This window comes from Gorilla gorilla, chromosome 10 (genome assembly GCF_029281585.2).
Source record: "Gorilla gorilla gorilla isolate KB3781 chromosome 10, NHGRI_mGorGor1-v2.1_pri, whole genome shotgun sequence".
NCBI lineage: Eukaryota > Metazoa > Chordata > Mammalia > Primates > Hominidae > Gorilla > Gorilla gorilla.
Window position 1 is genome coordinate 149222321 of NC_073234.2, and position 23176 is coordinate 149245496.

At 54.7% G+C, this 23176-nt stretch overlaps 1 long non-coding RNA gene across 3 annotated transcripts in view; it reads left to right on the forward strand.

Annotated features, from left to right (window-relative positions):
• Positions 1 to 23176, forward strand: part of LOC129525786 (uncharacterized) — a 49119-nt gene that overhangs the window by 12979 nt on the left and 12964 nt on the right. The window contains exons 7-12 of one of the 3 annotated variants that reach the window (XR_010129461.1): positions 6126 to 6183; positions 6277 to 6509; positions 13268 to 13325; positions 13419 to 13651; positions 22396 to 22453; positions 22547 to 22779. This is a non-coding gene — a long non-coding RNA (uncharacterized lncRNA). Of the gene's footprint in view, positions 1 to 6125; positions 6184 to 6276; positions 6510 to 13267; positions 13326 to 13418; positions 13652 to 19218; positions 19277 to 19369; positions 19622 to 22395; positions 22454 to 22546; positions 22780 to 23176 lie in introns of those variants that run through there. The other 2 variants (XR_010129460.1, XR_008670254.2) reach the window with 2 other exon arrangements.

The window sequence follows — 23176 nt, forward strand, 5'->3', positions numbered from 1 at the left end:
AGGGTTAGGGTTGTTTTAGGGTCAGGGCCAGGGCCAAGGTTTAGGGTTGTTTTAGGGTAAGGTCCAGGGCCCAGGGTTAGGGTTGTTTTAAGTTCAGGGCCAGGGCCCAGGGTTAGGGTTGTTTTAGGGTCAGGGCCAGGGCCCAGGGTTAGGATTGTTTTAGGGTCAGGACCTGGGCCCAGGGTTAGGCTTGTTTTAGGGTCAGGGCCAGGGCCCAGGGTTAGGCTTGTTTTAGGGTCTGAGCCAGGTCCCAGGGTTAGGGTTGTTTTAGGGTCAGGGTTAGGGCCAGGGCCCAGGGTTAGGGTTTTTTTAGGGTCAGGGCGAGGGCCCAGGGTTAGGCTTGTTTTAGGGTCAGGGCCAGGGCCCAGGTTTAGGGTTGTTTTAGGTCAGGGCCATGGCCCAGTGTTAGGGTTGTTTTAGGTCAGGGCCAGGTCCCAGGGTTAGGGTTGTTTTAGGGTCAGGGCCAGGGCCCAGGGTTAGGGTTGTTTTAGGGTCAGGGCTAGGGCCCAGGTTTAGGCTTGTTTTAGGGACAGGGCCAGGGCCCAGGGTTAGGCTTGTTTTAGGGTCAGGGCCAGGGCCGAGCGTTAGGCTTGTTTTAGGGTCAGGGACAGGGCCCAGGGTTAGGGTTGTTTTAGGGTCAGGGCCAGGGCCCAGGCTTAGGCTTGTTTTAGGGTCAGGGCCAGGGCCCAGGGTTAGGGTTGTTTTAGGGTCAGGACCTGGGCCCAGTGTTAGTCTTGTTTTAGTGCCAGGGCCCAGGTTTACGGTTGTTTTAGGGTCAGGGACAGGGTCCAGGTTTAGGGTTGTTTTAGGTCAGGGCCAGGGTCCAGGATTAGGGTTGTTTTAGGGTCAGTGCCCGGGCCCAGGGTTAGGGTTGTTTTAAGGTCAGGGCCAGGGTCCAGGGTAAGGGTTGTTTCCGTGTCAGGGCCAGGGCCCAGGGTTAGGGTTGTTTTGGGTTAGGGCCAGGGCCCAGGGTTAGGCTTGTTTTAGGGTCAGTGCCCAGGGTTAGGGTTGTTTTAGGACATGGCCAGGGCCCAGGGTTAGGCTTGTTTTAGGGTCAGGGACAGGGCCCAGGGTTAGGGTTGTTTTAGGGTCAGGGCCAGGGCCCAGGGTTAGGCTTGTTTTAGGGTCAGGTCCTGGGCCCACGGTTAGGCTTGTTTTAGGGTCAGGGCCAGGGCCCAGGATTAGGCTTGTTTTAGGGTCAAGGACAGGGCCCAGGGTTAGGGTTGTTTTAGGGTCAGGCCCAGGGCCCAGGGTTAGGGGTGTTTTAGGGTCAGGGCCAGGGCCCAGGGTTACGGTTGTTTAAGGGTCAGGATCTGGGCCCAGGTTTAGGCTTGTTTTAGTGCCAGGGCCCAGGGTTAGGGTTGTTTTAGGGTCAGGGCCAGGGCCCAGGGTTAGGGTTGTTTTAGGGTCAGGGCCAGGGCCCAGGGTTAGGCTTGTTTTAGGGTCAGGGCCAGGGCCCAGGGTTAGGCTTGTTTTAGGGTCAGGGCCAGGGCCCACGGTTAGGGTTGTTTTAGGGTCAGGGCCAGGGCCCAGGGTTAGGGTTGTTTTAGGGTCAGGACCTGGGCCCAGGGTTAGGCTTGTTTTAGTGCCAGGGCCCAGGGTTAGGGTTGTTTTAGGGTCAGGGCCAGGGCCCAGGGTTAGGGTTGTTTTAAGTCAGGGCCAGGGCCCAGCGTTAGGGTTGTTTTAGGTCAGGGCCAGGTCCCAGGGTTAGGCTTGTTTTAGGGTCAGGGCCAGGGCCCAGGGTTAGGGTTGTTTTAGGTCAGGGCCAGGGCCCAGGGTTAGGGTTGTTTTAGGTCAGGGCCAGGTCCCAGGGTTAGGGTTGTTTTAGGGTCAGGGCCCAGGGTTAGGATTGTTTTAGGGTTAGTGCCCATGGTTGGGTTTATTTTAGGGTCAGGGTCAGGGCCCAGGGATAGGTTTGTTTTAGGGTCAGTGTCAGGGCCCAGGGTTAGGGTTGTTTTAGGGTCAGGGCCAGGGCCCAGGGTTAGGCTTGTTTTAGGGTCAGGGCCAGGGCCCAGGGTTAGGGTTGTTTTAGGGTCAGGGCCAGGGCCAAGGTTTAGGGTTGTTTTAGGGTAAGGTCCAGGGCCCAGGGTTAGGGTTGTTTTAAGTTCAGGGCCAGGGCCCAGGGTTAGGGTTGTTTTAGGGTCAGGGCCAGGGCCCAGGGTTAGGATTGTTTTAGGGTCAGGACCTGGGCCCAGGGTTAGGCTTGTTTTAGGGTCAGGGCCAGGGCCCAGGGTTAGGCTTGTTTTAGGGTCTGAGCCAGGTCCCAGGGTTAGGGTTGTTTTAGGGTCAGGGTTAGGGCCAGGGCCCAGGGTTAGGGTTTTTTTAGGGTCAGGGCGAGGGCCCAGGGTTAGGCTTGTTTTAGGGTCAGGGCCAGGGCCCAGGTTTAGGGTTGTTTTAGGTCAGGGCCATGGCCCAGGGTTAGGGTTGTTTTAGGTCAGGGCCAGGTCCCAGGGTTAGGGTTGTTTTAGGGTCAGGGCCAGGGCCCAGGGTTAGGGTTGTTTTAGGGTCAGGGCTAGGGCCCAGGTTTAGGCTTGTTTTAGGGACAGGGCCAGGGCCCAGGGTTAGGCTTGTTTTAGGGTCAGGGCCAGGGCCGAGCGTTAGGCTTGTTTTAGGGTCAGGGACAGGGCCCAGGGTTAGGGTTGTTTTAGGGTCAGGGCCAGGGCCCAGGCTTAGGCTTGTTTTAGGGTCAGGGCCAGGGCCCAGGGTTAGGGTTGTTTTAGGGTCAGGACCTGGGCCCAGTGTTAGTCTTGTTTTAGTGCCAGGGCCCAGGTTTACGGTTGTTTTAGGGTCAGGGACAGGGTCCAGGTTTAGGGTTGTTTTAGGTCAGGGCCAGGGTCCAGGATTAGGGTTGTTTTAGGGTCAGTGCCCGGGCCCAGGGTTAGGGTTGTTTTAAGGTCAGGGCCAGGGTCCAGGGTAAGGGTTGTTTCCGTGTCAGGGCCAGGGCCCAGGGTTAGGGTTGTTTTAGGGTTAGGGCCAGGGCCCAGGGTTAGGCTTGTTTTAGGGTCAGTGCCCAGGGTTAGGGTTGTTTTAGGACATGGCCAGGGCCCAGGGTTAGGCTTGTTTTAGGGTCAGGGACAGGGCCCAGGGTTAGGGTTGTTTTAGGGTCAGGGCCAGGGCCCAGGGTTAGGCTTGTTTTAGGGTCAGGTCCTGGGCCCACGGTTAGGCTTGTTTTAGGGTCAGGGCCAGGGCCCAGGATTAGGCTTGTTTTAGGGTCAAGGACAGGGCCCAGGGTTAGGGTTGTTTTAGGGTCAGGCCCAGGGCCCAGGGTTAGGGGTGTTTTAGGGTCAGGGCCAGGGCCCAGGGTTACGGTTGTTTTAGGGTCAGGATCTGGGCCCAGGTTTAGGCTTGTTTTAGTGCCAGGGCCCAGGGTTAGGGTTGTTTTAGGGTCAGGGCCAGGGCCCAGGGTTAGGGTTGTTTTAGGGTCAGGGCCAGGGCCCAGGGTTAGGCTTGTTTTAGGGTCAGGGCCAGGGCCCAGGGTTAGGCTTGTTTTAGGGTCAGGGCCAGGGCCCACGGTTAGGGTTGTTTTAGGGTGAGGGCCAGGGCCCAGGGTTAGGCTTGTTTTAGGGTCAGGGCCAGTGCCCAGCGTTAGGGTTGTTGTAGGTTCAGGGCCAGGGCCCAGGATTAGGCTTGTTTTAGGGTCAGGGCCAGGGCCCAGGTTTAGGCTTGTTTTAGTGCCAGGGCCCAGGGTTAGGGTTGTTTTAGGGTCAGGGCCAGGGCCCAGGGTTAGGTTTGTTTTAGGGTCAGGGCCAGGGCCCAGGTTTAGGCTTGTTTTAGGGTCAGGGCCAGGGCCCAGGGTTAGGCTTGTTTTAGGGTCAGGGCCAGGGCCGAGCGTTAGGCTTGTTTTAGGGTCAGGGATAGGGCCCAGGGTTAGGGTTGTTTTAGGGTCAGGGCCAGGGCCCAGGGTTAGGCCTGTTTTAGGGTCTGGGCCAGGGCCCAGGGTTAGGGTTGTTTTAGGGTCTGGACCTGGGCCCAGTGTGAGGCTTGTTTTACTGCCAGGGCCCAGGGTTAGGGTTGTTTTAGGGTCAGGGCCAGGGCCCAGGGTTAGGCTTGTTTTAGGTCAGCGCCAGGGCCCAGGATTAGGGTTGTTTTAGGGTCAGGGCCAGGGCCGAGGGTTAGGGTTGTTTTAGGGTCAGGGACAGGGCCCAGGGTTAGGGTTTTTTAGGGTCAGGGCCAGGTCCCAGGGTTAGGCTTGTTTTAGGGTCAGGGCCAGGGCCCAGGGTTAGGCTTGTTTTTGGGTCAGGGCCAGGGCCCAGGGTTAGGCTTGTTTTAGGGTCATTGCCAGGGCCCAGGATTAGGGTTGTTTTAGGGTCAGGGCCAGGGCCCAGCGTTAGGGTTGTTTTAGCGTCAGGGCCAAGGCGCAGGGTTAGGGTCGTTTTAGGCTCAGGACCTGGGCCCAGGGTTAGGCTTATTTTAGTGCCAGGGCCCAGGGTTAGGGTTGTTTTAGGGTCATGGCCAGGGCCCAGGGTTAGGGTTGTTTTAGGTCAGGGCCAGGGCCCAGCATCAGGGTTGTTTTAGGGTCCGGGACAGGTCCCAGGTTTAGGGGTGTTTTAGGGTCAGGGCCAGGGCCCAGGGTAAGGGTTGTTTCAGTGTCAGGGCCAGGGCCCAGTGTTAGGGTTGTTTTAGGGTCAGGGCCAGGGTCCAGGGTAAGGGTTGTTTCAGTGTCAGGGCCAGGGCCCAGGGTTAGGGTTGTTTTAGGGTTAGGGCCAGGGCCCAGGGTTATGGTTATTTTAGGGTCAGTACCCAGGGTTAGGGATGTTTTAGGGTCAGTGCCCAGGGTTAGGGTTGTTTTAGGGTCAGGTCCAGGGCCCAGGGTTAGGGTTGTTTTAGGGTCAGGTCCAGGGCCCAGGGATAGGCTTGTTTTATGGTCAGGGCCAGGGCCCAGGGTTAGGGTTGTTTTAGGGTCAGGGCTAGGGCCCAGGTTTAGGCTTGTTTTAGGGTCAGGGCCAGGGCCAAGTATTAGGCTTGTATTAGGGTCAGGTCCAGGGCCTACGGATACGCTTGTTTTAGGGTCAGGGCCAGGGCCCAGGATTATTCTTGTTTTATGGTCAAGGACAGGGCCCAGGGTTAGGGTTCTTTTAGGGTCAGGGCCAGGTCCCAGGGATAGGCTTGTTTTAGGGTCAGGGCCATGGCCCAGGTTTAGGCTTGTTTTAGGGTTAGGGCCAGGGCCCAGGGTTAGGGTTGTTTTAGGGTCAGGGCCAGGGCCCAGGGTTAGGCTTTTTTTAGGGTCAGGGCCAGGGCCCAGGGTTAGGGTTATTTTTGGGTCAGTGCCCAGGGTTAGTGTTGTTTTAGGGTCAGTGCCCAGGGTTAGGGTTGTTTTAGGGTCAGGTCCAGGGCCCAGGGTTAGGCGTGTTTTAGGGTCAGGGCCAGGGCCCAGGGTTAGGGTTGTTTTAGGGTCAGGGCTAGGGCCCAGGTTTAGGCTTGTTTTAGGGTCATGGCCAGGTCCCAGGGTTAGGGTTCTTTTAGGGCCAGGTCCCATGGTTAGGGTTTTACAGTCAGGGCCAGGGCCCACAGTTAGGGTATTAGGCTCAGCGCAAGGGCCCAGGGTTAGTGTTTTAGGCTCAGGGCCATGTCCCAGGGTTAGGGTTTTAGGGTCAGGGCCCAGGGTTAGGGTTTTAGGGTCAGGACCCAGTGTTAGAGTTTTAGGGTCATGGCCCAGGGTTAGGGTTTTAGGGTCAGGGCCCAGGGTTAGGGTGATTTCCAGGAAGTGACCTCACAGTGACTCAAGCTACCACTTACTGTTGATTGTGATGTAATGCCAGCTGAGGCACATGCCTTGGGAGCTAAGTGGTTGCTGCCCTTGACTACTATGAAGACTGGTGTGGGAAGGGTCGCTTTGGATGCACTTGAGCAGGGGTCCCCAATCCCTGAGCCATGGAGCCGTAAGGAGCCACACAGCAGGTGAGTGGTGTCGAGTGAGGGAGTGAGGGAAGCTTCGTCTGTATTTACAGCCACTCCCCTTTGCTCACATTCCCGCCTGAGCTCCACCTTCTCAGATGAGCAGCAGCATTAGATTCTCATAGGAGAACGCACCCTGTTGTGAACCGTGCATGTGAGGGATCTAGGTTGCGCTGTGCTTATGAGAATCTAATACCTATTGATCTGTCACTTTCTCCCATCACGCTCAGGTGGGACCATCCAGTTTCAGGAAAACAAGCTGAACACGCCCACTGATTCTACATTATGGTGAGTTCTATAATTATTTTATTATATATTCCAGTGTAATAATGGAAATGAAGTGCCTAATAAACGTAAATGTGCTTAAATCTTTTGGCCCAGCTCCTACCTCCCGGCAGCCTCGCCAGGCCCAGAACTCTCTCCAGTCAGCCTCTACAGACCAAGCTCATGACTCACAATGGCCTATTGAGGCCCATACCCTACCTCACGGCAGTCTCCGCAGATGAGCCTACTGCCTCACAACAGCCTCCACAGGCACAGCTCCATCGTTACAATGGCCTCTTTAGACCCAGCTCCTGCCGCCCAGCCTTCTCTCCAGGCCCTGAACTTTCTCCGTAAGTTGAGGTAGCTGGGACTGTAGGTATACATGACGATACTTGGCTAATTTTTAAATTGTTTTGCAGACATGGGGTCTCACTTTGTTGGCCAGGCTGGTGTCAAACTAATGGCCTCAAGTGACCCTTCCACCCCTGCCTCCCATCCTCGAGGTATGTGCCACCACAAGGAGCACTTGTTCAATTTTCTAAAGAAAAAATTTCTAAAGTAAGGCTGTGGGATGATGGCAGGAAGATAAAAGAAAAACAGAAGAATAAGTTAAAATGACTTATTCACACATATTCTTTTGACAGCAGGAAGAACTTTTAGTATATACATTCCTTACAAACAAACAAACGGCAGATAAACAATGTTGTATAGGAACTTCAACACACACTGTACAATATTCCCACTTTGCTGACATAAGTTATGGAAATTTCGTGGTTTCCTTGAGTGTCGCTACCAGTATTTTGCTTCTCTGATGATTTTTATCAACTTCCTCATCTGTTAACTTCTCTCCAAGGTATGTCATGTCACGACATACTGCCGCTGCACGAACATGGCCAGTGTCTTCCTATTAAACATGAAGAAAGCTTTCCTAATTTCTCTTTTTACTCTCTGTCTTTGTGTTCTGCATTTTCCTTACTTTTATTGTCAGAAACTCCAGAAAGTGAATCGTACTAATTTATCACGATTTGCTTTATTAATTTATACTATGCTTATATGGAATTTTGCCCAACAGACCTCATTACAATTTGGGCCAGGGCCCAGGGTTAGGGTTGTTTTAATGTCAGGGCCCAGAGTTAGGGTTGTTTTAGGGTCAGGGCCCAGGGCTAGGGTTGTTTTAGGGTCAGGGCCCATGGTTAGGGTTGTTTAAGGTTCAGGGCCCAGGGTTAGGGTTGTTTTAGGGTCAGGGCCCAGGGTTGGTGTTGTTTTAGGGTCAGGGCCCAGGGTTAGTGTTGTTTTAGGGTCAGGGCCCAGTGTTAGGGTTGTTTTAGGGTCAGGGCCCAGGGTTGGGGTTGTTTTAGGGTCAGGGCCCAGGGTAGGGTTGTTTTAAGGTCAGGACCCACGATTAGATTTTTAGGATCAGGGTCAGGGCCCAGGGTTAGGGTTTTAGGGTAAGGGCCAGGGCCCAGGGTTAGGGTTTTAGGCTCAGGGCCAGGGCCCAGGGTTAGGGTTTTAGGCTCAGGGCTAGGGCCCAGGGTTAGGGTTTTAGGATCAGGGTCAGGGCCCAGGGTTAGGGTTTTAGGCTCAGGGCCAGGGCCCAGGGTTAGTGTTTTAGAGTCAGGGCCAGGGCCCAGGGTTAGGGTTGTTTTAGGTCAGGGCCAGGTCCCAGGGTTAGGGTTGTTTTAGGGTCAGGGCCCAGGGTTAGGATTGTTTTAGGGTTAGTGCCCATGGTTGGGTTTATTTTAGGGTCAGGGTCAGGGCGCAGGGATAGGTTTGTTTTAGGGTCAGTGTCAGGGCCCAGGGTTAGGGTTGTTTTAGGGTCAGGGCCAGGGCCCAGGGTTAGGCTTGTTTTAGGGTCAGGGCCAGGGCCCAGGGTTAGGGTTGTTTTAGGGTCAGGGCCAGGGCCAAGGTTTAGGGTTGTTTTAGGGTAAGGTCCAGGGCCCAGGGTTAGGGTTGTTTTAAGTTCAGGGCCAGGGCCCAGGGTTAGGGTTGTTTTAGGGTCAGGGCCAGGGCCCAGGGTTAGGATTGTTTTAGGGTCAGGACCTGGGCCCAGGGTTAGGCTTGTTTTAGGGTCAGGGCCAGGGCCCAGGGTTAGGCTTGTTTTAGGGTCTGAGCCAGGTCCCAGGGTTAGGGTTGTTTTAGGGTCAGGGTTAGGGCCAGGGCCCAGGGTTAGGGTTTTTTTAGGGTCAGGGCGAGGGCCCAGGGTTAGGCTTGTTTTAGGGTCAGGGCCAGGGCCCAGGTTTAGGGTTGTTTTAGGTCAGGGCCATGGCCCAGTGTTAGGGTTGTTTTAGGTCAGGGCCAGGTCCCAGGGTTAGGGTTGTTTTAGGGTCAGGGCCAGGGCCCAGGGTTAGGGTTGTTTTAGGGTCAGGGCTAGGGCCCAGGTTTAGGCTTGTTTTAGGGACAGGGCCAGGGCCCAGGGTTAGGCTTGTTTTAGGGTCAGGGCCAGGGCCGAGCGTTAGGCTTGTTTTAGGGTCAGGGACAGGGCCCAGGGTTAGGGTTGTTTTAGGGTCAGGGCCAGGGCCCAGGCTTAGGCTTGTTTTAGGGTCAGGGCCAGGGCCCAGGGTTAGGGTTGTTTTAGGGTCAGGACCTGGGCCCAGTGTTAGTCTTGTTTTAGTGCCAGGGCCCAGGTTTACGGTTGTTTTAGGGTCAGGGACAGGGTCCAGGTTTAGGGTTGTTTTAGGTCAGGGCCAGGGTCCAGGATTAGGGTTGTTTTAGGGTCAGTGCCCGGGCCCAGGGTTAGGGTTGTTTTAAGGTCAGGGCCAGGGTCCAGGGTAAGGGTTGTTTCCGTGTCAGGGCCAGGGCCCAGGGTTAGGGTTGTTTTAGGGTTAGGGCCAGGGCCCAGGGTTAGGCTTGTTTTAGGGTCAGTGCCCAGGGTTAGGGTTGTTTTAGGACATGGCCAGGGCCCAGGGTTAGGCTTGTTTTAGGGTCAGGGACAGGGCCCAGGGTTAGGGTTGTTTTAGGGTCAGGGCCAGGGCCCAGGGTTAGGCTTGTTTTAGGGTCAGGTCCTGGGCCCACGGTTAGGCTTGTTTTAGGGTCAGGGCCAGGGCCCAGGATTAGGCTTGTTTTAGGGTCAAGGACAGGGCCCAGGGTTAGGGTTGTTTTAGGGTCAGGCCCAGGGCCCAGGGTTAGGGGTGTTTTAGGGTCAGGGCCAGGGCCCAGGGTTACGGTTGTTTAAGGGTCAGGATCTGGGCCCAGGTTTAGGCTTGTTTTAGTGCCAGGGCCCAGGGTTAGGGTTGTTTTAGGGTCAGGGCCAGGGCCCAGGGTTAGGGTTGTTTTAGGGTCAGGGCCAGGGCCCAGGGTTAGGCTTGTTTTAGGGTCAGGGCCAGGGCCCAGGGTTAGGCTTGTTTTAGGGTCAGGGCCAGGGCCCACGGTTAGGGTTGTTTTAGGGTGAGGGCCAGGGACCAGGGTTAGGCTTGTTTTAGGGTCAGGGCCAGGGCCCAGCGTTAGGGTTGTTGTAGGTTCAGGGCCAGGGCCCAGGATTAGGCTTGTTTTAGGGTCAGGGCCAGGGCCCAGGTTTAGGCTTGTTTTAGTGCCAGGGCCCAGGGTTAGGGTTGTTTTAGGGTCAGGGCCAGGGCCCAGGGTTAGGTTTGTTTTAGGGTCAGGGCCAGGGCCCAGGTTTAGGCTTGTTTTAGGGTCAGGGCCAGGGCCCAGGGTTAGGCTTGTTTTAGGGTCAGGGCCAGGGCCGAGCGTTAGGCTTGTTTTAGGGTCAGGGATAGGGCCCAGGGTTAGGGTTGTTTTAGGGTCAGGGCCAGGGCCCAGGGTTAGGCCTGTTTTAGGGTCTGGGCCAGGGCCCAGGGTTAGGGTTGTTTTAGGGTCTGGACCTGGGCCCAGTGTGAGGCTTGTTTTACTGCCAGGGCCCAGGGTTAGGGTTGTTTTAAGGTCAGGGCCAGGGTCCAGGGTAAGGGTTGTTTCCGTGTCAGGGCCAGGGCCCAGGGTTAGGGTTGTTTTAGGGTTAGGGCCAGGGCCCAGGGTTAGGCTTGTTTTAGGGTCAGTGCCCAGGGTTAGGGTTGTTTTAGGACATGGCCAGGGCCCAGGGTTAGGCTTGTTTTAGGGTCAGGGACAGGGCCCAGGGTTAGGGTTGTTTTAGGGTCAGGGCCAGGGCCCAGGGTTAGGCTTGTTTTAGGGTCAGGTCCTGGGCCCACGGTTAGGCTTGTTTTAGGGTCAGGGCCAGGGCCCAGGATTAGGCTTGTTTTAGGGTCAAGGACAGGGCCCAGGGTTAGGGTTGTTTTAGGGTCAGGCCCAGGGCCCAGGGTTAGGGGTGTTTTAGGGTCAGGGCCAGGGCCCAGGGTTACGGTTGTTTAAGGGTCAGGATCTGGGCCCAGGTTTAGGCTTGTTTTAGTGCCAGGGCCCAGGGTTAGGGTTGTTTTAGGGTCAGGGCCAGGGCCCAGGGTTAGGGTTGTTTTAGGGTCAGGGCCAGGGCCCAGGGTTAGGCTTGTTTTAGGGTCAGGGCCAGGGCCCAGGGTTAGGCTTGTTTTAGGGTCAGGGCCAGGGCCCACGGTTAGGGTTGTTTTAGGGTGAGGGCCAGGGACCAGGGTTAGGCTTGTTTTAGGGTCAGGGCCAGGGCCCAGCGTTAGGGTTGTTGTAGGTTCAGGGCCAGGGCCCAGGATTAGGCTTGTTTTAGGGTCAGGGCCAGGGCCCAGGTTTAGGCTTGTTTTAGTGCCAGGGCCCAGGGTTAGGGTTGTTTTAGGGTCAGGGCCAGGGCCCAGGGTTAGGTTTGTTTTAGGGTCAGGGCCAGGGCCCAGGTTTAGGCTTGTTTTAGGGTCAGGGCCAGGGCCCAGGGTTAGGCTTGTTTTAGGGTCAGGGCCAGGGCCGAGCGTTAGGCTTGTTTTAGGGTCAGGGATAGGGCCCAGGGTTAGGGTTGTTTTAGGGTCAGGGCCAGGGCCCAGGGTTAGGCCTGTTTTAGGGTCTGGGCCAGGGCCCAGGGTTAGGGTTGTTTTAGGGTCTGGACCTGGGCCCAGTGTGAGGCTTGTTTTACTGCCAGGGCCCAGGGTTAGGGTTGTTTTAGGGTCAGGGCCAGGGCCCAGGGTTAGGCTTGTTTTAGGTCAGCGCCAGGGCCCAGGATTAGGGTTGTTTTAGGGTCAGGGCCAGGGCCCAGGGTTAGGGTTGTTTTAGGGTCAGGGACAGGGCCCAGGGTTAGGGTTGTTTTAGGGTCAGGGCCAGGTCCCAGGGTTAGGCTTGTTTTAGGGTCAGGGCCAGGGCCCAGGGTTAGGCTTGTTTTTGGGTCAGGGCCAGGGCCCAGGGTTAGGCTTGTTTTAGGGTCATTGCCAGGGCCCAGGATTAGGGTTGTTTTAGGGTCAGGGCCAGGGCCCAGCGTTAGGGTTGTTTTAGCGTCAGGGCCAAGGCGCAGGGTTAGGGTCGTTTTAGGCTCAGGACCTGGGCCCAGGGTTAGGCTTATTTTAGTGCCAGGGCCCAGGGTTAGGGTTGTTTTAGGGTCATGGCCAGGGCCCAGGGTTAGGGTTGTTTTAGGTCAGGGCCAGGGCCCAGCATCAGGGTTGTTTTAGGGTCCGGGACAGGTCCCAGGTTTAGGGGTGTTTTAGGGTCAGGGCCAGGGCCCAGGGTAAGGGTTGTTTCAGTGTCAGGGCCAGGGCCCAGTGTTAGGGTTGTTTTAGGGTCAGGGCCAGGGTCCAGGGTAAGGGTTGTTTCAGTGTCAGGGCCAGGGCCCAGGGTTAGGGTTGTTTTAGGGTTAGGGCCAGGGCCCAGGGTTATGGTTATTTTAGGGTCAGTACCCAGGGTTAGGGATGTTTTAGGGTCAGTGCCCAGGGTTAGGGTTGTTTTAGGGTCAGGTCCAGGGCCCAGGGTTAGGGTTGTTTTAGGGTCAGGTCCAGGGCCCAGGGATAGGCTTGTTTTATGGTCAGGGCCAGGGCCCAGGGTTAGGGTTGTTTTAGGGTCAGGGCTAGGGCCCAGGTTTAGGCTTGTTTTAGGGTCAGGGCCAGGGCCAAGTATTAGGCTTGTATTAGGGTCAGGTCCAGGGCCTACGGATACGCTTGTTTTAGGGTCAGGGCCAGGGCCCAGGATTATTCTTGTTTTATGGTCAAGGACAGGGCCCAGGGTTAGGGTTCTTTTAGGGTCAGGGCCAGGTCCCAGGGATAGGCTTGTTTTAGGGTCAGGGCCATGGCCCAGGTTTAGGCTTGTTTTAGGGTTAGGGCCAGGGCCCAGGGTTAGGGTTGTTTTAGGGTCTGGGCCAGGGCCCAGGGTTAGGCTTTTTTTAGGGTCAGGGCCAGGGCCCAGGGTTAGGGTTATTTTTGGGTCAGTGCCCAGGGTTAGTGTTGTTTTAGGGTCAGTGCCCAGGGTTAGGGTTGTTTTAGGGTCAGGTCCAGGGCCCAGGGTTAGGCGTGTTTTAGGGTCAGGGCCAGGGCCCAGGGTTAGGGTTGTTTTAGGGTCAGGGCTAGGGCCCAGGTTTAGGCTTGTTTTAGGGTCATGGCCAGGTCCCAGGGTTAGGGTTCTTTTAGGGCCAGGTCCCATGGTTAGGGTTTTACAGTCAGGGCCAGGGCCCACAGTTAGGGTATTAGGCTCAGCGCAAGGGCCCAGGGTTAGGGTTTTAGGCTCAGGGCCATGTCCCAGGGTTAGGGTTTTAGGGTCAGGGCCCAGGGTTAGGGTTTTAGGGTCAGGACCCAGTGTTAGAGTTTTAGGGTCATGGCCCAGGGTTAGGGTTTTAGGGTCAGGGCCCAGGGTTAGGGTGATTTCCAGGAAGTGACCTCACAGTGACTCAAGCTACCACTTACTGTTGATTGTGATGTAATGCCAGCTGAGGCACATGCCTTGGGAGCTAAGTGGTTGCTGCCCTTGACTACTATGAAGACTGGTGTGGGAAGGGTCGCTTTGGATGCACTTGAGCAGGGGTCCCCAATCCCTGAGCCATGGAGCCGTAAGGAGCCACACAGCAGGTGAGTGGTGTCGAGTGAGGGAGTGAGGGAAGCTTCGTCTGTATTTACAGCCACTCCCCTTTGCTCACATTCCCGCCTGAGCTCCACCTTCTCAGATGAGCAGCAGCATTAGATTCTCATAGGAGAACGCACCCTGTTGTGAACCGTGCATGTGAGGGATCTAGGTTGCGCTGTGCTTATGAGAATCTAATACCTATTGATCTGTCACTTTCTCCCATCACGCTCAGGTGGGACCATCCAGTTTCAGGAAAACAAGCTTAACACGCCCACTGATTCTACATTATGGTGAGTTCTATAATTATTTTATTATATATTCCAGTGTAATAATGGAAATGAAGTGCCTAATAAACGTAAATGTGCTTAAATCTTTTGGCCCAGCTCCTACCTCCCGGCAGCCTCGCCAGGCCCAGAACTCTCTCCAGTCAGCCTCTACAGACCAAGCTCATGACTCACAATGGCCTATTGAGGCCCATACCCTACCTCACGGCAGTCTCCGCAGATGAGCCTACTGCCTCACAACAGCCTCCACAGGCACAGCTCCATCGTTACAATGGCCTCTTTAGACCCAGCTCCTGCCGCCCAGCCTTCTCTCCAGGCCCTGAACTTTCTCCGTAAGTTGAGGTAGCTGGGACTGTAGGTATACATGACGATACTTGGCTAATTTTTAAATTGTTTTGCAGACATGGGGTCTCACTTTGTTGGCCAGGCTGGTGTCAAACTAATGGCCTCAAGTGACCCTTCCACCCCTGCCTCCCATCCTCGAGGTATGTGCCACCACAAGGAGCACTTGTTCAATTTTCTAAAGAAAAAATTTCTAAAGTAAGGCTGTGGGATGATGGCAGGAAGATAAAAGAAAAACAGAAGAATAAGTTAAAATGACTTATTCACATATATTCTTTTGACAGCAAGAAGAACTTTTAGTATATACATTCCTTACAAACAAACAAAGGGCAGATAAACAATGTTGTATAGGAACTTCAACACACACTGTACAATATTCCCACTTTGCTGACATAAGTTATGGAAATTTCGTGGTTTCCTTGAGTGTCGCTACCAGTATTTTGCTTCTCTGACGATTTTTATCAACTTCCTCATCTGTTAACTTCTCTCCAAGGTATGTCATGTCACGACATACTGCCGCTGCACGAACACGGCCAGTGTCTTCCTATTAAACATGAAGAAAGCTTTCCTAATTTCTCTTTTTACTCTCTGTCTTTGTGTTCTGCATTTTCCTTACTTTTATTGTCAGAAACTCCAGAAAGTGAATCGTACTAATTTATCACGATTTGCTTTATTAATTTATACTATGCTTATATGGAATTTTGCCCAACAGACCTCATTACAATTTGGGCCAGGGCCCAGGGTTAGGCTTGTTTTAGGGTCAGGGCCAGGGCCCAGGGTTAGGCTTGTTTTAGGGTCAGGGCCAGGGCCCAGGGTTAGGGTTGTTTTAGGGTCAGGGCCAGGGCCCAGGGTTAGGCTTCTTTTAGGGTCAGGGCCAGGGCCCAGGGTTAGGGTTGTTTTAGGGTCAGGGCCAGGGCCCAGGGTTAGGCTTGTTTTAGGGTGAGGGACAGGGCCCAGGGTTAGGGTTGTTTTAGGGTCAGTGCCAGGGCCCAGGGTTAGGCTTGTTTTAGGGTCAGGGCCAGGGCCCAGTGTTAGGCTTGTTTTAGGTTCAGGGCCAGGACCCAGGGTTCGGGTTGTTTTAGGGTCAGGGCCAGGGCCCAGGGTTAGGGTTGTTTTAGGGTCAGGACCTGGGCCCAGGGTTAGGCTTGTTTTAGTGCCAGGGCCCAGGGTTAGGGTTGTTTTAGGGTCAGGGCCAGGGCCCAGGGTTAGGGTTGTTTTAAGTCAGGGCCAGGGCCCAGCGTTAGGGTTGTTTTAGGTCAGGGCCAGGTCCCAGGGTTAGGCTTGTTTTAGGGTCAGGGCCAGGGCCCAGGGTTAGGGTTGTTTTACGTCAGGGCCAGGGCCCAGGGTTAGGGTTGTTTTAGGTCAGGGCCAGGTCCCAGGGTTAGGGTTGTTTTAGGGTCAGGGCCCAGGGTTAGGATTGTTTTAGGGTTAGTGCCCATGGTTGGGTTTATTTTAGGGTCAGGGTCAGGGCCCAGGGATAGGTTTGTTTTAGGGTCAGTGTCAGGGCCCAGGGTTAGGGTTGTTTTAGGGTCAGGGCCAGGGCCCAGGGTTAGGCTTGTTTTAGGGTCAGGGCCAGGGCCTAGGGTTAGGGTTGTTTTAGGGTCAGGGCCAGGGCCAAGGTTTAGGGTTGTTTTAGGGTAAGGTCCAGGGCCCAGGGTTAGGGTTGTTTTAAGTTCAGGGCCAGGGCCCAGGGTTAGGGTTGTTTTAGGGTCAGGGCCAGGGCCCAGGGTTAGGATTGTTTTAGGGTCAGGACCTGGGCCCAGGGTTAGGCTTGTTTTAGGGTCAGGGCCAGGGCCCAGGGTTAGGCTTGTTTTAGGGTCTGAGCCAGGTCCCAGGGTTAGGGTTGTTTTAGGGTCAGGGTTAGGGCCAGGGCCCAGGGTTAGGGTTTTTTTAGGGTCAGGGCGAGGGCCCAGGGTTAGGCTTGTTTTAGGGTCAGGGCCAGGGCCCAGGTTTAGGGTTGTTTTAGGTCAGGGCCATGGCCCAGTGTTAGGGTTGTTTTAGGTCAGGGCCAGGTCCCAGGGTTAGGGTTGTTTTAGGGTCAGGGCCAGGGCCCAGGGTTAGGGTTGTTTTAGGGTCAGGGCTAGGGCCCAGGTTTAGGCTTGTTTTAGGGACAGGGCCAGGGCCCAGGGTTAGGCTTGTTTTAGGGTCAGGGCCAGGGCCGAGCGTTAGGCTTGTTTTAGGGTCAGGGACAGGGCCCAGGGTTAGGGTTGTTTTAGGGTCAGGGCCAGGGCCCAGGCTTAGGCTTGTTTTAGGGTCAGGGCCAGGGCCCAGGGTTAGGGTTGTTTTAGGGTCAGGACCTGGGCCCAGTGTTAGTCTTGTTTTAGTGCCAGGGCCCAGGTTTACGGTTGTTTTAGGGTCAGGGACAGGGTCCAGGTTTAGGGTTGTTTTAGGTCAGGGCCAGGGTCCAGGATTAGGGTTGTTTTAGGGTCAGTGCCCGGGCCCAGGGTTAGGGTTGTTTTAAGGTCAGGGCCAGGGTCCAGGGTGAGGGTTGTTTCCGTGTCAGGGCCAGGGCCCAGGGTTAGGGTTGTTTTAGGGTCAGGGCCAGGGCCCAGGGTTAGGCTTGTTTTAGGGTCAGGTCCTGGTCCCACGGTTAGGCTTGTTTTAGGGTCAGTGCCAGGGCCCAGGATTAGGCTTGTTTTAGGGTCAAGGACAGGGCCCAGGGTTAGGGTTGTTTTAGGGTCAGGCCCAGGGCCCAGGGTTAGGGGTGTTTTAGGGTCAGGGCCAGGGCCCAGGGTTACGGTTGTTTTAGGGTCAGGATCTGGGCCCAGGTTTAGGCTTGTTTTAGTGCCAGGGCCCAGGGTTAGGGTTGTTTTAGGGTCAGGGCCAGGGCCCAGGGTTAGGGTTGTTTTAGGGTCAGGGCCAGGGCCCAGGGTTAGGCTTGTTTTAGGGTCAGGGCCAGGGCCCAGGGTTAGGCTTGTTTTAGGGTCAGGGCCAGGGCCCACGGTTAGGGTTGTTTTAGGGTGAGGGCCAGGGACCAGGGTTAGGCTTGTTTTAGGGTCAGGGCCAGGGCCCAGCGTTAGGGTTGTTGTAGGTTCAGGGCCAGGGCCCAGGATTAGGCTTGTTTTAGGGTCAGGGCCAGGGCCCAGGTTTAGGCTTGTTTTAGTGCCAGGGCCCAGGGTTAGGGTTGTTTTAGGGTCAGGGCCAGGGCCCAGGGTTAGGTTTGTTTTAGGGTCAGGGCCAGGGCCCAGGTTTAGGCTTGTTTTAGGGTCAGGGCCAGGGCCCAGGGTTAGGCTTGTTTTAGGGTCAGGGCCAGGGCCGAGCGTTAGGCTTGTTTTAGGGTCAGGGATAGGGCCCAGGGTTAGGGTTGTTTTAGGGTCAGGGCCAGGGCCCAGGGTTAGGCCTGTTTTAGGGTCTGGGCCAGGGCCCAGGGTTAGGGTTGTTTTAGGGTCTGGACCTGGGCCCAGTGTGAGGCTTGTTTTACTGCCAGGGCCCAGGGTTAGGGTTGTTTTAGGGTCAGGGCCAGGGCCCAGGGTTAGGCTTGTTTTAGGTCAGCGCCAGGGCCCAGGATTAGGGTTGTTTTAGGGTCAGGGCCAGGGCCGAGGGTTAGGGTTGTTTTAGGGTCAGGGACAGGGCCCAGGGTTAGGGTTGTTTTAGGGTCAGGGCCAGGTCCCAGGGTTAGGCTTGTTTTAGGGTCAGAGCCAGGGCCCAGGGTTAGGCTTGTTTTTGGGTCAGGGCCAGGGCCCAGGGTTAGGCTTGTTTTAGGGTCATTGCCAGGGCCCAGGATTAGGGTTGTTTTAGGGTCAGGGCCAGGGCCCAGCGTTAGGGTTGTTTTAGCGTCAGGGCCAAGGCGCAGGGTTAGGGTCGTTTTAGGCTCAGGACCTGGGCCCAGGGTTAGGCTTATTTTAGTGCCAGGGCCCAGGGTTAGGGTTGTTTTAGGGTCATGGCCAGGGCCCAGGGTTAGGGTTGTTTTAGGTCAGGGCCAGGGCCCAGCATCAGGGTTGTTTTAGGGTCCGGGACAGGTCCCAGGTTTAGGGGTGTTTTAGGGTCAGGGCCAGGGCCCAGGGTAAGGGTTGTTTCAGTGTCAGGGCCAGGGCCCAGTGTTAGGGTTGTTTTAGGGTCAGGGCCAGGGTCCAGGGTAAGGGTTGTTTCAGTGTCAGGGCCAGGGCCCAGGGTTAGGGTTGTTTTAGGGTTAGGGCCAGGGCCCAGGGTTATGGTTATTTTAGGGTCAGTACCCAGGGTTAGGGATGTTTTAGGGTCAGTGCCCAGGGTTAGGGTTGTTTTAGGGTCAGGTCCAGGGCCCAGGGTTAGGGTTGTTTTAGGGTCAGGTCCAGGGCCCAGGGATAGGCTTGTTTTATGGTCAGGGCCAGGGCCCAGGGTTAGGGTTGTTTTAGGGTCAGGGCTAGGGCCCAGGTTTAGGCTTGTTTTAGGGTCAGGGCCAGGGCCAAGTATTAGGCTTGTATTAGGGTCAGGTCCAGGGCCTACGGATACGCTTGTTTTAGGGTCAGGGCCAGGGCCCAGGATTATTCTTGTTTTATGGTCAAGGACAGGGCCCAGGGTTAGGGTTCTTTTAGGGTCAGGGCCAGGTCCCAGGGATAGGCTTGTTTTAGGGTCAGGGCCATGGCCCAGGTTTAGGCTTGTTTTAGGGTTAGGGCCAGGGCCCAGGGTTAGGGTTGTTTTAGGGTCAGGGCCAGGGCCCAGGGTTAGGCTTTTTTTAGGGTCAGGGCCAGGGCCCAGGGTTAGGGTTATTTTTGGGTCAGTGCCCAGGGTTAGTGTTGTTTTAGGGTCAGTGCCCAGGGTTAGGGTTGTTTTAGGGTCAGGTCCAGGGCCCAGGGTTAGGCGTGTTTTAGGGTCAGGGCCAGGGCCCAGGGTTAGGGTTGTTTTAGGGTCAGGGCTAGGGCCCAGGTTTAGGCTTGTTTTAGGGTCATGGCCAGGTCCCAGGGTTAGGGTTCTTTTAGGGCCAGGTCCCATGGTTAGGGTTTTACAGTCAGGGCCAGGGCCCACAGTTAGGGTATTAGGCTCAGCGCAAGGGCCCAGGGTTAGGGTTTTAGGCTCAGGGCCATGTCCCAGGGTTAGGGTTTTAGGGTCAGGGCCCAGGGTTAGGGTTTTAGGGTCAGGACCCAGTGTTAGAGTTTTAGGGTCATGGCCCAGGGTTAGGGTTTTAGGGTCAGGGCCCAGGGTTAGGGTGATTTCCAGGAAGTGACCTCACAGTGACTCAAGCTACCACTTACTGTTGATTGTGATGTAATGCCAGCTGAGGCACATGCCTTGGGAGCTAAGTGGTTGCTGCCCTTGACTACTATGAAGACTGGTGTGGGAAGGGTCGCTTTGGATGCACTTGAGCAGGGGTCCCCAATCCCTGAGCCATGGAGCCGTAAGGAGCCACACAGCAGGTGAGTGGTGTCGAGTGAGGGAGTGAGGGAAGCTTCGTCTGTATTTACAGCCACTCCCCTTTGCTCACATTCCCGCCTGAGCTCCACCTTCTCAGATGAGCAGCAGCATTAGATTCTCATAGGAGAACGCACCCTGTTGTGAACCGTGCATGTGAGGGATCTAGGTTGCGCTGTGCTTATGAGAATCTAATACCTATTGATCTGTCACTTTCTCCCATCACGCTCAGGTGGGACCATCCAGTTTCAGGAAAACAAGCTGAACACGCCCACTGATTCTACATTATGGTGAGTTCTATAATTATTTTATTATATATTCCAGTGTAATAATGGAAATGAAGTGCCTAATAAACGTAAATGTGCTTAAATCTTTTGGCCCAGCTCCTACCTCCCGGCAGCCTCGCCAGGCCCAGAACTCTCTCCAGTCAGCCTCTACAGACCAAGCTCATGACTCACAATGGCCTATTGAGGCCCATACCCTACCTCACGGCAGTCTCCGCAGATGAGCCTACTGCCTCACAGCAGCCTCCACAGGCACAGCTCCATCGTTACAATGGCCTCTTTAGACCCAGCTCCTGCCGCCCAGCCTTCTCTCCAGGCCCTGAACTTTCTCCGTAAGTTGAGGTAGCTGGGACTGTAGGTATACATGACGATACTTGGCTAATTTTTAAATTGTTTTGCAGACATGGGGTCTCACTTTGTTGGCCAGGCTGGTGTCAAACTAATGGCCTCAAGTGACCCTTCCACCCCTGCCTCCCATCCTCGAGGTATGTGCCACCACAAGGAGCACTTGTTCAATTTTCTAAAGAAAAAATTTCTAAAGTAAGGCTGTGGGATGATGGCAGGAAGATAAAAGAAAAACAGAAGAATAAGTTAAAATGACTTATTCACATATATTCTTTTGACAGCAAGAAGAACTTTTAGTATATACATTCCTTACAAACAAACAAAGGGCAGATAAACAATGTTGTATAGGAACTTCAACACACACTGTACAATATTCCCACTTTGCTGACATAAGTTATGGAAATTTCGTGGTTTCCTTGAGTGTCGCTACCAGTATTTTGCTTCTCTGACGATTTTTATCAACTTCCTCATCTGTTAACTTCTCTCCAAGGTATGTCATGTCACGACATACTGCCGCTGCACGAACACGGCCAGTGTCTTCCTATTAAACATGAAGAAAGCTTTCCTAATTTCTCTTTTTACTCTCTGTCTTTGTGTTCTGCATTTTCCTTACTTTTATTGTCAGAAACTCCAGAAAGTGAATCGTACTAATTTATCACGATTTGCTTTATTAATTTATACTATGCTTACATGGAATTTTGCCCAACAGACCTCATTACAATTTGGGCCAGGGCCCAGGGTTAGGCTTGTTTTAGGGTCAGGGCCAGGGCCCAGGGTTAGGCTTGTTTTAGGGTCAGGGCCAGGGCCCAGGGTTAGGGTTGTTTTAGGGTCAGGGCCAGGGCCCAGGGTTAGGCTTCTTTTAGGGTCAGGGCCAGGGCCCAGGGTTAGGGTTGTTTTAGGGTCAGGGCCAGGGCCCAGGGTTAGGCTTGTTTTAGGGTGAGGGACAGGGCCCAGGGTTAGGGTTGTTTTAGGGTCAGTGCCAGGGCCCAGGGTTAGGCTTGTTTTAGGGTCAGGGCCAGGGCCCAGTGTTAGGCTTGTTTTAGGTTCAGGGCCAGGACCCAGGGTTCGGGTTGTTTTAGGCTCAGGGCCAGGGCCCAGGGTTAGGGTTTTAGGCTCAGGGCTAGGGCCCAGGGTTAGGGTTTTAGGATCAGGGTCAGGGCCCAGGGTTAGGGTTTTAGGCTCAGGGCCAGGGCCCAGGGTTAGGGTTAATTAAGGGTCAGGGCCAGGGCCCAGGTTTAGGGTTGATTTAGGGTCAGGGCCAGGGCCCAGGTTTAGGGTTGTTGTACGGTCAGGGCCAGGGCCCAGTGTTAGGGTTGTTTCAGGATCAGGGCCCTGAGTTAGGGTTGTTTCAGGGTCAGGGCCCAGGGTTAGGGTTTTTTCAGGGTGAGGGCCCAGGGTTTTGGTTGTTTTAGGGTCAGGGCCCAGGGTTAGGGTTGTTTTAGGGTCAGGGCCCAGGGATAGGGTTGTTTCAGGGTCAGGGACCAGGGTTAGGGTTGTTTCAAGGTCAGGGCCCAGGGTTAGGGTTGTTTCAGGGTCAGGGCCCTGGGTTAGGGTTGTTTCAGGGTCAGGGCCCAGGGTTAGGGTTGTTTTAGGGTCAGGTCCTTGGCGCAGGTTTAGGGTTGATTTAGTGCAAGGGCCAAGGGTTAGGGTTGTTTTAGGGTCTGGCCAGGGCCCAGGGTTAGGGTTGTTTTAGGTCAGGGCCAGGGCCCAGGGATAGTGTTGTTTTAGGGTCAGGGCCAGGGCCCACGTTTAGGGTTGTTTTAGGGTCAGGGCCAGGGCCTAGGGTTAGGCTTGTTTTAGGGTCAGGTCGAGCGCCCACGGTTAGGCTTGTTTTAGGGTCAGGGCCAGGGCCCAGGGTTAGGCTTTTTTTAGGTTCAGGGCCAGGGCCCAGGGTTAGGGTTATTTTAGGGTCAGTGCCCAGGGTTAGTGTTGTTTTAGGGTCAGTGCCCAGGGTTAGGGTTGTTTTAGGGTCAGGTCCACGGCCCAGGGTTAGGAGTGTTTTAGGGTCAGGGCCAGGGCCCAGGGTTAGGGTTGTTTTAGGGTCAGGGCTAGGGCCCAGGTTTAGGCTTGTTTTAGGGTCACGGCCAGGTCCCAGGGTTAGGGTTCTTTTAGGGCCAGGTCCCATGGTTAGGGTTTTACAGTCAGGGCCAGGGCCCACAGTTAGGGTATTAGGCTCAGCGCAAGGGCCCAGGGTTAGGGTTATAGGCTCAGGGCCATGTCCCAGGGTTAGGGTTTTAGGGTCAGGGCCTGGGCCCAGGGTTAGGTGTTTACGGTCAGGGCCCAGGGTTAGGGTTTTACGGTCAGGGCCCAGGGTTATGGTTTTAGGGTCAGGGCCCAGGGTTAGGGTGATTTCCAGGAAGTGACCTCACAGTGACTCAAGCTACCACTTACTGTTGATTGTGATGTAATGCCAGCTGAGGCACTTGCCTTGGGAGCTAAGTGGTTGCTGCCCTTGACTACTATGAAGACTGGTGTGGGAAGGGTCGCTTTGGATGCACTTGAGCAGGGGTCCCCAATAACTGAGCCATGGAGCCGTAAGGAGCCACGCAGCAGGTGAGTGGTGTCGAGTGAGGGAGTGAGGGAAGCTTCGTCTGTATTTACAGCCACTCCCCTTTGCTCACATTCCCGCCTGAGCTCCACCTTCTCAGATGAGCAGCAGCATTAGATTCTCATAGGAGAACGCACCCTGTTGTGAACCGTGCATGTGAGGGATCTAGGTTGCGCTGTGCTTATGAGAATCTAATACCTATTGATCTGTCACTTTCTCCCATCACGCTCAGGTGGGACCATCCAGTTTCAGGAAAACAAGCTTAACACGCCCACTGATTCTACATTATGGTGAGTTCTATAATTATTTTATTATATATTCCAGTGTAATAATGGAAATGAAGTGCCTAATAAACGTAAATGTGCTTAAATCTTTTGGCCCAGCTCCTACCTCCTGGCAGCCTCGCCAGGCCCAGAACTCTCTCCAGTCAGCCTCCACAGACCAAGCTCATGACTCACAATGGCCTATTGAGGCCCATACCCTACCTCACGGCAGTCTCCGCAGATGAGCCTACTGCCTCACAGCAGCCTCCACAGGCACAGCTCCATCGTTACAATGGCCTCTTTAGACCCAGCTCCTGCCGCCCAGCCTTCTCTCCAGGCCCTGAACTTTCTCCGTAAGTTGAGGTAGCTGGGACTGTAGGTATACATGACGATACTTGGCTAATTTTTAAATTGTTTTGCAGACATGGGGTCTCACTTTGTTGGCCAGGCTGCTGTCAAACTAATGGCCTCAAGTGACCCTTCCACCCCTGCCTCCCATCCTCGAGGTATGTGCCACCACAAGGAGCACTTGTTCAATTTTCTAAAGAAATAATTTCTAAAGTAAGGCTGTGGATGATGGCAGGAAGATAAAAGAAAAACAGAAGAATAAGTTAAAATGACTTATTCACACATATGCTTTTGACAGCAAGAAGAACTTTTAGTATATACATTCCTTACAAACAAACAAACGGCAGATAAACAATGTTGTATAGGAACTTCAACACACACTGTACAATATTCCCACTTTGC